This window comes from Eubalaena glacialis, chromosome 5 (assembly GCF_028564815.1).
Source record: "Eubalaena glacialis isolate mEubGla1 chromosome 5, mEubGla1.1.hap2.+ XY, whole genome shotgun sequence".
NCBI lineage: Eukaryota > Metazoa > Chordata > Mammalia > Artiodactyla > Balaenidae > Eubalaena > Eubalaena glacialis.
Genome location: NC_083720.1, coordinates 129,389,538 through 129,403,467, shown reverse-complemented (window position 1 = coordinate 129,403,467; position 13,930 = coordinate 129,389,538).

Genomic DNA, 13,930 nt, shown 5'->3' with positions numbered 1-13,930 from the left:
TGGATGGTCCATATCTAGAGCCACAGCAGGATGATACATAAGGCTGGACACCCTTGGGGCTGAGAGGATTGGTGAGGTTGGGTGAGCAAACGCAGACCCTTTAGAGTCATACTGCGTGGTACCCATCCCATGGGTCCCAAATCTCCAGGTTAAAGGGCATCTTCCGACATCGAAAACATGCATGGGAAACCCAGAAGATGGTACACCGTATGATCGGGAAAGGTTTCTAAAACGCACCTCATGTCTCCTCTCCTTGTGCTCGGGTTCGCCATTCCAGCCACTTTTCTAACAATCTCCCTACTTGGAGAATCAGCACCGTTAACCTCCTGTTTCGTACTGGTTGCAATTTGTCCTGAGGATGACCGGGAAGAGGGGGAACCAATGAGAGACTAGCTCTAGGTGTTGGGACAGGCACAGGTCACTCTATTTTCCCATCAGGAAGAAGAATGGACCACAGGCTCAGCCTGCCCCCCGGAACCAGAATAGGGCCAGAAGCAATCCTGCGCTTTTGCGGGCAGCTCCCAAAAAAGCGAGTTGAAAAACGGAGCTCAGGGGCACTGCAATTCACAAACCTGCAGAGTTATAAATGATAACTCTCGTCCGCAAATATACTGAGGGAAGGCAACGAAGAGGATTTGAAAGCAAAGCAGAATTGCAGGAAACAGATTTCAGGAGGTCGATTCGACTCGCCTTTAAAGCACGTGAAAAGCGGCAAAGCCTCCACAATGATGCCCTTGGCCAAAAAGGGCGTATGCGTTTTTTCCTGAATATATTCAGGAAAAAACGCATACGCCCTTTTTGGCCAACAGAGCAAGCCGGAAAGGCAAATCAGCGCTACAAAGAAGTCTCGCTTGCCATCGGTCAAAAGGGCCATGATGAAAAAAGTGTAAAAACCAGAAATGCAGGACAGGCCATGGAAACATGGGAGCCTTGCTACGCTGATGGGCGGGATGTAAATTGCCAAGAGCCACTCTGGAGAAGTGTACGCTGTGTTCTGAAACATGTAATAAACACAGCTTAGAGAGCATAAGGCACTTCCACTCATGGGCGTATAAGTTGGGAAAACTAGAAATCAACAAGACACATGCACCCCAAAGTTTAGGGCTGCTCTGTTTCCAAGAACCTCCACTTCGGTCTACCTTAATATCCCAGGAAAGAGAAAAATGCATAAAGAAGTTGTGGTACTTATGAACAATGGAATATCACTCAGCCATGAAATAAATGTCATAAGGCTAGTAGCAGCATGATGAGTGGATTTAGGTACGATGATTCTAAGTGAAATACGTCACACAGCAAAAGACACTTAGCCTACGATATCACTTATAGAGGGAATGGAAAAATCGCTACACTTGAACTGAATTACAAAACAGAACAGAGTCACACATTTAGAAAACACACTAGGGCTGCTTAACGGGAAAGGTGAGGTGGGGTGATGCATAAAACAAGGGTTTGAAATTAGCTCAGATACCGTTCCACAATCCAAATATGTAATAGCCAAGACCTACTCCCTGCTCAGTGAACTGGACTCAACACCCCCTATTCACCGCCCAAGAATATATCTGACTAGTAAGAGTCTTAAAACCTATGTATTGATATCTCTCTGGAAGTGAATCAAGAGGGTGTAAAGCGGCATAAACACAGCAGTGAAAAGCAGCTATACCCCACTATAAAAATAAATTACTTTAAAAAAACCCATAAAACAAAGACAGTGAAAGAGAGAGGAATTCTTACAAAATCCGTTCAGGGGCTCTGATGCAACCTGGATGGTCCATATCTAGACCCACAGCAGAATGATCCATAAGGCTGGACACCCTTGGGGCTGAGAGGATTGGTGAGGTTGGGTGAGCAAACGCAGACCCTTTAGAGTCATACTGCGTGGTACCCATCCCATGGGTCCCAAATCTCCAGGTTCAAGGGCATCTTCCGACATCGAAAACATGCATGGGAAACCCAGAAGATGGTACACCGTGTGATCGGGAAAGGTTTCTAAAACGCACCTCATGTCTCCTCTCCTTGTGCTCGGGTTCGCCATTCCAGCCGCTTTACTAACAATGTCCCTACTTGGAGAATCAGCAACGTTAACCTCCTGTTTCGTACTGGTTGCAATTTGTCCTGAGGATGACCGGGAAGAGCGGGAACCAATGAGAGACGAGCTCTAGGTGTTGGGACAGGCACAGGTCACTCATATTCCCATCAGGTAGAAGAATGAACCACAGGCTCAGCCTGACCCCCGGAACCAGAATAGGGCCAGAAGCAATCCTGCACTTTTGCGGCCAGCTCCCAAAAAAGCGAGTTGAAAAATGGAGCTCAGGGGCACTGCAATTCACAAACCTGCAGAGTTATAAATGATAACTCTCGTCCGCAAATGTATTGAGGGAAGGCAACAAAGAGGATTTGAAAGCAAGGCAGAATTGCAGGAAACAGATTTCAGGAGGTAGATTCGACTCGCCTTTAAAGCACATGAAAAGCGGTAAAGCGTCCACAATGATGCCCTTAGCCAAAAAGGGCGTATGCGTTTTTTCCTGAATATATTCAGGAAAAAACGCATACGCCCTTTTTGGCCAACAGAGCAAGCCGGAAAGGCAAATCAGCGCTACAAAGAAGTCTCGCTTGCCATCGGTCAAAAGGGGCACGATGAAAAAAGTGTAAAAACCAGAAATGCAGGACAGGCTATGGAGACATGGGAGCCTTGCTACGCTGATGGGCGGGATGTAAATTGCCAACAGCCACTCTGGAGAAGTCTACGCTGTGTCCTGAAACATGTAATAAACACAGCTTAGAGAGCATAAGGCACTTCCACTCATGGGCGTATAAGTTGGGAAAAGTAGAAATCAACAAGACACATGCACCCCAAAGTTTAGGGCTGCTCTGTTTCCAAGAACCTCCACTTCGGTCTACCTTAAATATCCCAGGAAAGAGAAAAATGCATAAAGAAGTTGTGGTACTTATGCACAATGGAATATCACTCAGCCATGAAATCAATGTCATAAGGCTAGTAGCAGCATGATGAGTGGATTTAGGTACGATGATTCTAAGTGAAATACGTCACACAGAAAAAGACACTTAGCCTACGATATCACTTATAGAGGGAATGGAAAAATCGCTACACTTGAAATGAATTACAAAACAGAACAGAGTCACACATTTAGAAAACACACTAGGGCTGCTTAACGGAAAAGGTGAGGTGGGGTGATGCATAAAACAAGGGTTTGAAATTAGCTCAGATACCGTTCCACAAGCCAAATATGTAATAGCCAAGACCTACTCCCTGCTCAGTGAACTGGACTCAACACCCCCTATTCACCGCCCAAGAATATATCTGACTAGTAAGAGTCTTAAAACCTATGTATTGATATCTCTCTGGAAGTGAATCAAGAGGGTGTAAAGCGGCATAAACACAGCAGTGAAAAGCAACTATACCCCACTATAAAAATAAATTACTTAAAAAAAACTCATAAAACAAAGACAGTGAAAGAGAGAGAAATTCTTACAAAATCCGTTCAGGGGCTCTGATGCAACCTGGATGGTCCATATCTAGACCCACAGCAGGATGATACATAAGGCTGGACACCCTTGGGGCTGAGAGGATTGGTGAGGTTGGGTGAGCAAACGCAGACCCTTTAGAGTCATACTGCGTGGTACCCATCCCATGGGTCCCAAATCTCCAGGTTCAAGGGCATCTTCCGACATCGAAAACATGCATGGGAAACCCAGAAGATGGTACACCGTATGATCGGGAAAGGTTTCTAAAACGCACCTCATGTCTCCTCTCCTTGTGCTCGGGTTCGCCATTCCAGCCACTTTACTAACAATCTCCCTACTTGGAGAATCAGCACCGTTAACCTCCTGTTTCGTACTGGTTGCAATTTGTCCTGAGGATGACCGGGAAGAGGGGGAACCAATGAGAGACTACCTCTAGGTGTTGGGACAGGCACAGGTCACTCTATTTTCCCATCAGGAAGAAGAATGGACCACAGGCTCAGCCTGCCCCCCGGAACCAGAATAGGGCCAGAAGCAATCCTGCGCTTTTGCGGGCAGCTCCCAAAAAAGCGAGTTGAAAAACGGAGCTCAGGGGCACTGCAATTCACAAACCTGCAGAGTTATAAATGATAACTCTCGTCCGCAAATATACTGAGGGAAGGCAACGAAGAGGATTTGAAAGCAAGGCAGAATTGCAGGAAACAGATTTCAGGAGGTCGATTCGACTCGCCTTTAAAGCACATGAAAAGCGGCAAAGCCTCCACAATGATGCCCTTGGCCAAAAAGGGCGTATGCGTTTTTTCCTGAATATATTCAGGAAAAAACGCATACGCCCTTTTTGGCCAACAGAGCAAGCCGGAAAGGCAAATCAGCGCTACAAAGAAGTCTCGCTTGCCATCGGTCAAAAGGGCCACGATGAAAAAAGTGTAAAAACCAGAAATGCAGGACAGGCCATGGAGACATGGGAGCCTTGCTACGCTGATGGGCGGGATGTAAATTGCCAACAGCCACTCTGGAGAAGTGTACACTGTGTCTATAAACATGTAATAAACACAGCTTAGAGAGAATAAGGCACTTCCACTCATGGGCGTATAAGTTGGGAAAAGTAGAAATCAACAAGACACATGCACCCCAAAGTTTAGGGCTGCTCTGTTTCCAAGAACCTCCACTTCGGTCTACCTTAAATATCCCAGGAAAGAGAAAAATGCATAAAGAAGTTGTGGTACTTATGCACAATGGAATATCACTCAGCCATGAAATCAATGTCATAAGGCTAGTAGCAGCATGATGAGTGGATTTAGGTACGATGATTCTAAGTGAAATACGTCACACAGCAAAAGACACTTAGCCTACGATATCACTTATAGAGGGAATGGAAAAATCGCTACACTTGAACTGAATTACAAAACAGAACAGAGTCACACATTTAGAAAACACACTAGGGCTGCTTAACGGGAAAGGTGAGGTGGGGTGATGCATAAAACAAGGGTTTGAAATTAGCTCAAATACCGTTCCACAAGCCAAATATGTAATAGCCAAGACCTACTCCCTGCTCAGTGAACTGGACTCAACACCCCCTATTCACCGCCCAAGAATATATCTGACTAGTAAGAGTCTTAAAACCTATGTATTGATATCTCTCTGGAAGTGAATCAAGAGGGTGTAAAGCGGCATAAACACAGCAGTGAAAAGCAACTATACCCCACTATAAAAATAAATTACTTAAAAAAAACTCATAAAACAAAGACAGTGAAAGAGAGAGAAATTCTTACAAAATCCGTTCAGGGGTTCTGATGCAACCTGGATGGTCCATATCTAGAGCCACAGCAGGATGATACATAAGGCTGGACACCCTTGGGGCTGAGAGGATTGGTGAGGTTGGGTGAGCAAACGCAGACCCTTTAGAGTCATACTGCGTGGTACCCATCCCATGGGTCCCAAATCTCCAGGTTCAAGGGCATCTTCCGACATCGAAAACATGCATGGGAAACCCAGAAGATGGTACACCGTGTGATCGGGAAAGGTTTCTAAAACGCACCTCATGTCTCCTCTCCTTGTGCTCGGGTTCGCCATTCCAGCCGCTTTACTAACAATCTCCCTACTTGGAGAATCAGCACCGTTAACCTCCTGTTTCGTACTGGTTGCAATTTGTCCTGAGGATGACCGGGAAGAGGGGGAACCAATGAGAGACTAGCTCTAGGTGTTGGGACAGGCACAGGTCACTCTATTTTCCCATCAGGAAGAAGAATGGACCACAGGCTCAGCCTGCCCCTCGGAACCAGAATAGGGCCAGAAGCAATCCTGCGCTTTTGCGGGCAGCTCCCAAAAAAGCGAGTTGAAAAACGGAGCTCAGGGGCACTGCAATTCACAAACCTGCAGAGTTATAAATGATAACTCTCGTCCGCAAATATACTGAGGGAAGGCAACGAAGAGGATTTGAAAGCAAGGCAGAATTGCAGGAAACACATTTCAGGAGGTAGATTCGACTCGCCTTTAAAGCACATGAAAAGCGGCAAAGCGTCTACAATGATGCCCTTGGCCAAAAAGGGCGTATGCGTTTTTTCCTGAATATATTCAGGAAAAAACGCATACGCCCTTTTTGGCCAACAGAGCAAGCCGGAAAGGCAAATCAGCGCTACAAAGAAATCTCGCTTGCCATCGGTCAAAAGGGCGATGCTGAAAAAAGTGTAAAAACCAGAAATGCAGGACACGCCATGGAGACATGGGAGCCTTGCTACGCTGATGGGCGGCATGTAAATTGCCAACAGCCACTCTGGAGAAGTGTACGCTGTGTCCTGAAACATGTAATAAACACAGCTTAGAGAGCATAAGGCACTTCCACTCATGGGCGTAGAAGTTGGGAAAACTAAAAATCAACAAGACACATGCACCCCAAAGTTTAGGGCTGCTCTGTTTCCAAGAACCTCCACTTCGATCCACCTTAAAAATCCCAGGAAATAGAAAAATGGATAAAGATGCTGTGGTACTTATGCACAATGGAATATCACTCAGCCATGAAATAAATGTCATAAGGCTAGTAGTAGCATGATGAGTGGATTTAGGTACGATGATTCTAAGTGAAATACGTCACACAGAAAAAGACACTTAGCCTACGATATCACTTATAGAGGGAATGGAAAAATCGCTACACTTTAACTGAATTAGAAAACAGAACAGAGTCACACATTTAGAAAACACACTAGGGCTGCTTAACGGGAAAGGTGAGGTGGGGTGATGCATAAAACAAGGGTTTGAAATTAGCTCAGATACCGTTCCACAAGCCAAATATGTAATAGCCAAGACCTACTCCCTGCTCAGTGAACTGGACTCAACACACCCTATTCACCGCCCAAGAATATATCTGACTAGTAAGAGTCTTAAAACCTATGTATTGATATCTCTCTGGAAGTGAATCAAGAGGGTGTAAAGCGGCATAAACACAGCAGTGAAAAGCAGCTATACCCCACTATAAAAATAAATTACTTTAAAAAAACCCATAAAACAAAGACAGTGAAAGAGAGAGGAATTCTTACAAAATCCGTTCAGGGGCTCTGATGCAACCTGGATGGTCCATATCTAGAGCCACAGCAGGATGATACATAAGGCTGGACACCCTTGGGGCTGAGAGGATTGGTGAGGTTGGGTGAGCAAACGCAGACCCTTTAGAGTCATACTGCGTGGTACCCATCCCATGGGTCCCAAATCTCCAGGTTCAAGGGCATCTTCCGACATCGAAAAGATGCATGGGAAACCCAGAAGATGGTACACCGTGTGATCGGGAAAGGTTTCTAAAACGCACCTCATGTCTCCTCTCCTTGTGCTCGGGTTCGCCATTCCAGCCGCTTTACTAACAATGTCCCTACTTGGAGAATCAGCAACGTTTACCTCCTGTTTCGTACTGGTTGCAATTTGTCCTGAGGATGACCGGGAAGAGCGGGAACCAATGAGAGACGAGCTCTAGGTGTTGGGACAGGCACAGGTCACTCATATTCCCATCAGGTAGAAGAATGAACCACAGGCTCAGCCTGACCCCCGGAACCAGAATAGGGCCAGAAGCAATCCTGCACTTTTGCGGCCAGCTCCCAAAAAAGCGAGTTGAAAAATGGAGCTCAGGGGCACTGCAATTCACAAACCTGCAGAGTTATAAATGATAACTCTCGTCCGCAAATGTATTGAGGGAAGGCAACGAAGAGGATTTGAAAGCAAGGCAGAATTGCAGGAAACAGATTTCAGGAGGTAGATTCGACTCGCCTTTAAAGCATATGAAAAGCGGCAAAGCGTCGACAATGATGCCCTTGGCCAAAAAGGGCGTATGCGTTTTTTCCTGAATATATTCAGGAAAAAACGCATACGCCCTTTTTGGCCAACAGAGCAAGCCGGAAAGGCAAATCAGCGCTACAAAGAAATCTCGCTTGCCATCGGTCATACGGGCCATGCTGAAAAAAGTGTAAAAACCAGAAATGCAGGACAGGCCATGGAGACATGGGAGCCTTGCTACGCTGATGGGCGGGATGTAAATTGCCAACAGCCACTCTGGAGAAGTGTACGCTGTGTCTATAAACATGTAATAAACACAGCTTAGAGAGCATAAGGCACTGCCACTCATGGGCGTATAAGTTGGGAAAACTTAGAAATCAACAAGACACATGCACCCCAAAGTTTAGGGCTGCTCTGTTTCAAGAACCTCCACTTCGGTCTACCTTAAATATCCCAGGAAAGAGAAAAATGCATAAAGAAGTTGTGGTACTTATGCACAATGGAATATCACTCAGCCATGAAATAAATGTCATAAGGCTAGTAGCAGCATGATGAGTGGATTTAGGTACGATGATTCTAAGTGAAATACGTCACACAGAAAAAGACACTTAGCCTACGATATCACTTATAGAGGGAATGGAAAAATCGCTACACTTTAACTGAATTACAAAACAGAACAGAGTCACACATTTAGAAAACACACTATGGCTGCTTAACGGGAAAGGTGAGGTGGGGTGATGCATAAAACAAGGGTTTGAAATTAGCTCAGATACCGTTCCACAAGCCAAATATGTAATAGCCAAGACCTACTCCCTGCTCAGTGAACTGGACTCAACACCCCCTATTCACCGCCCAAGAATATATCTGACTAGTAAGAGTCTTAAAACCTATGTATTGATATCTCTCTGGAAGTGAATCAAGAGGGTGTAAAGCGGCATAAACACAGCAGTGAAAAGCAACTATACCCCATTATAAAAATAAATTACTTTAGAAAAACTCATAAACAAAGACAGTGAAAGAGAGAGAAATTCTTACAAAATCCGTTCAGGGGCTCTGATGCAACCTGGATGGTCCATATCTAGACCCACAGCAGGATGATACATAAGGCTGGACACCGTTGGGGCTGAGAGGATTGGTGAGGTTGGTTGAGCAAACGCAGACCCTTTAGAGTCATACTGCGTGGTACCCATCCCATGGGTCCCAAATCTCCAGGTTCAAGGGCATCTTCCGACATCGAAAACATGCATGGGAAACCCAGAAGATGGTACACCGTGTGATCGGGAAAGGTTTCTAAAACGCACCTTATGTTTCCTCTCCTTGTGCTCGGGTTCGCCATTCCAGCCGCTTTACTAACAATGTCCCTACTTGGAGAATCAGCAACGTTTACCTCCTGTTTCGTACTGGTTGCAATTTGTCCTGAGGATGACCGGGAAGAGCGGGAACCAATGAGAGACGAGCTCTAGGTGTTGGGACAGGCAGAGGTCACTCTATATTCCCATCAGGAAGAAGAATGAACCACAGGCTCAGCCTGACCCCCGGAACCAGAATAGAACCAGAAGCAATCCTGCGCTTTTGCGGCCAGCTCCCAAAAAAGCGAGTTGAAAAATGGAGCTCAGGGGCACTGCAATTCACAAACCTGCAGAGTTATAAATGATAACTCTCGTCCGCAAATGTATTGAGGGAAGGCAACGAAGAGGATTTGAAAGGAAGGCAGAATTGCAGGAAACAGATTTCAGGAGGTAGATTCGACTCGCCTTTAAAGCACATGAAAAGCGGTAAAGCGTCCACAATGATGCCCTTAGCCAAAAAGGGCGTATGCGTTTTTTCCTGAATATATTCAGGAAAAAACGCATACGCCCTTTTTGGCCAACAGAGCAAGCCGGAAAGGCAAATCAGCGCTACAAAGAAGTCTCGCTTGCCATCGGTCAAAAGGGCCACGATGAAAAAAGTGTAAAAACCAGAAATGCAGGACAGGCTATGGAGACATGGGAGCCTTGCTACGCTGATGGGCGGGATGTAAATTGCCAACAGCCACTCTGGAGAAGTGTACGCTGTGTCCTGAAACATGTAATAAACACAGCTTAGAGAGAATAAGGCACTTCCACTCATGGGCGTATAAGTTGGGAAAAGTAGAAATCAACAAGACACATGCACCCCAAAGTTTAGGGCTGCTCTGTTTCCAAGAACCTCCACTTCGGTCTACCTTAAATATCCCAGGAAAGAGAAAAATGGATAAAGAAGTTGTGGTACTTATGCACAATGGAATATCATTCAGCCATGAAATCAATGTCATAAGGCTAGTAGCAGCATGATGAGTGGAATTTGGTACGATGATTCTAAGTGAAATACGTCACACAGCAAAAGACACTTAGCCTACGATATCACTTATAGAGGGAATGGAAAAATCGCTACACTTGAAATGAATTACAAAACAGAACAGAGTCACACATTTAGAAAACACACTAGGGCTGCTTAACGGAAAAGGTGAGGTGGGGTGATGCATAAAACAAGGGTTTGAAATTAGCTCAGATACCGTTCCACAAGCCAAATATGTAATAGCCAAGACCTACTCCCTGCTCAGTGAACTGGACTCAACACCCCCTATTCACCGCCCAAGAATATATCTGACTAGTAAGAGTCTTAAAACCTATGTATTGATATCTCTCTGGAAGTGAATCAAGAGGGTGTAAAGCGGCATAAACACAGCAGTGAAAGCAACTATACCCCACTATAAAAATAAATTACTTAAAAAAAACTCATAAAACAAAGACAGTGAAAGAGAGAGAAATTCTTACAAAATCCGTTCAGGGGCTCTGATGCAACCTGGATGGTCCATATCTAGACCCACAGCAGGATGATACATAAGGCTGGACACCCTTGGGGCTGAGAGGATTGGTGAGGTTGGGTGAGCAAACGCAGACCCTTTAGAGTCATACTGCGTGGTACCCATCCCATGGGTCCCAAATCTCCAGGTTCAAGGGCATCTTCCGACATCGAAAACATGCATGGGAAACCCAGAAGATGGTACACCGTATGATCGGGAAAGGTTTCTAAAACGCACCTCATGTCTCCTCTCCTTGTGCTCGGGTTCGCCATTCCAGCCACTTTACTAACAATCTCCCTACTTGGAGAATCAGCACCGTTAACCTCCTGTTTCGTACTGGTTGCAATTTGTCCTGAGGATGACCGGGAAGAGGGGGAACCAATGAGAGACTACCTCTAGGTGTTGGGACAGGCACAGGTCACTCTATTTTCCCATCAGGAAGAAGAATGGACCACAGGCTCAGCCTGCCCCCCGGAACCAGAATAGGGCCAGAAGCAATCCTGCGCTTTTGCGGGCAGCTCCCAAAAAAGCGAGTTGAAAAACGGAGCTCAGGGGCACTGCAATTCACAAACCTGCAGAGTTATAAATGATAACTCTCGTCCGCAAATATACTGAGGGAAGGCAACGAAGAGGATTTGAAAGCAAAGCAGAACTGCAGGAAACAGATTTCAGGAGGTCGATTCGACTCGCCTTTAAAGCACGTGAAAAGCGGCAAAGCCTCCACAATGATGCCCTTGGCCAAAAAGGGCGTATGCGTTTTTTCCTGAATATATTCAGGAAAAAACGCATACGCCCTTTTTGGCCAACAGAGCAAGCCGGAAAGGCAAATCAGCGCTACAAAGAAGTCTCGCTTGCCATCGGTCAAAAGGGCCATGATGAAAAAAGTGTAAAAACCAGAAATGCAGGACAGGCCATGGAAACATGGGAGCCTTGCTACGCTGATGGGCGGGATGTAAATTGCCAACAGCCACTCTGGAGAAGTGTACGCTGTGTTCTGAAACATGTAATAAACACAGCTTAGAGAGCATAAGGCACTTCCACTCATGGGCGTATAAGTTGGGAAAACTAGAAATCAACAAGACACATGCACCCCAAAGTTTAGGGCTGCTCTGTTTCCAAGAACCTCCACTTCGGTCTACCTTAAATATCCCAGGAAAGAGAAAAATGCATAAAGAAGTTGTGGTACTTATGCACAATGGAATATCACTCAGCCATGAAATAAATGTCATAAGGCTAGTAGCAGCATGATGAGTGGATTTAGGTACGATGATTCTAAGTGAAATACGTCACACAGCAAAAGACACTTAGCCTACGATATCACTTATAGAGGGAATGGAAAAATCGCTACACTTGAACTGAATTACAAAACAGAACAGAGTCACACATTTAGAAAACACACTAGGGCTGCTTAACGGGAAAGGTGAGGTGGGGTGATGCATAAAACAAGGGTTTGAAATTAGCTCAGATACCGTTCCACAATCCAAATATGTAATAGCCAAGACCTACTCCCTGCTCAGTGAACTGGACTCAACACCCCCTATTCACCGCCCAAGAATATATCTGACTAGTAAGAGTCTTAAAACCTATGTATTGATATCTCTCTGGAAGTGAATCAAGAGGGTGTAAAGCGGCATAAACACAGCAGTGAAAAGCAGCTATACCCCACTATAAAAATAAATTACTTTAAAAAAACCCATAAAACAAAGACAGTGAAAGAGAGAGGAATTCTTACAAAATCCGTTCAGGGGCTCTGATGCAACCTGGATGGTCCATATCTAGACCCACAGCAGAATGATCCATAAGGCTGGACACCCTTGGGGCTGAGAGGATTGGTGAGGTTGGGTGAGCAAACGCAGACCCTTTAGAGTCATACTGCGTGGTACCCATCCCATGGGTCCCAAATCTCCAGGTTCAAGGGCATCTTCCGACATCGAAAACATGCATGGGAAACCCAGAAGATGGTACACCGTGTGATCGGGAAAGGTTTCTAAAACGCACCTCATGTCTCCTCTCCTTGTGCTCGGGTTCGCCATTCCAGCCGCTTTACTAACAATGTCCCTACTTGGAGAATCAGCAACGTTAACCTCCTGTTTCGTACTGGTTGCAATTTGTCCTGAGGATGACCGGGAAGAGCGGGAACCAATGAGAGACGAGCTCTAGGTGTTGGGACAGGCACAGGTCACTCATATTCCCATCAGGTAGAAGAATGAACCACAGGCTCAGCCTGACCCCCGGAACCAGAATAGGGCCAGAAGCAATCCTGCACTTTTGCGGCCAGCTCCCAAAAAAGCGAGTTGAAAAATGGAGCTCAGGGGCACTGCAATTCACAAACCTGCAGAGTTATAAATGATAACTCTCGTCCGCAAATGTATTGAGGGAAGGCAACAAAGAGGATTTGAAAGCAAGGCAGAATTGCAGGAAACAGATTTCAGGAGGTAGATTCGACTCGCCTTTAAAGCACATGAAAAGCGGTAAAGCGTCCACAATGATGCCCTTAGCCAAAAAGGGCGTATGCGTTTTTTCCTGAATATATTCAGGAAAAAACGCATACGCCCTTTTTGGCCAACAGAGCAAGCCGGAAAGGCAAATCAGCGCTACAAAGAAGTCTCGCTTGCCATCGGTCAAAAGGGGCACGATGAAAAAAGTGTAAAAACCAGAAATGCAGGACAGGCTATGGAGACATGGGAGCCTTGCTACGCTGATGGGCGGGATGTAAATTGCCAACAGCCACTCTGGAGAAGTCTACGCTGTGTCCTGAAACATGTAATAAACACAGCTTAGAGAGAATAAGGCACTTCCACTCATGGGCGTATAAGTTGGGAAAAGTAGAAATCAACAAGACACATGCACCCCAAAGTTTAGGGCTGCTCTGTTTCCAAGAACCTCCACTTCGGTCTACCTTAAATATCCCAGGAAAGAGAAAAATGCATAAAGAAGTTGTGGTACTTATGCACAATGGAATATCACTCAGCCATGAAATCAATGTCATAAGGCTAGTAGCAGCATGATGAGTGGATTTAGGTACGATGATTCTAAGTGAAATACGTCACACAGAAAAAGACACTTAGCCTACGATATCACTTATAGAGGGAATGGAAAAATCGCTACACTTGAAATGAATTACAAAACAGAACAGAGTCACACATTTAGAAAACACACTAGGGCTGCTTAACGGAAAAGGTGAGGTGGGGTGATGCATAAAACAAGGGTTTGAAATTAGCTCAGATACCGTTCCACAAGCCAAATATGTAATAGCCAAGACCTACTCCCTGCTCAGTGAACTGGACTCAACACCCCCTATTCACCGCCCAAGAATATATCTGACTAGTAAGAGTCTTAAAACCTATGTATTGATATCTCTCTGGAAGT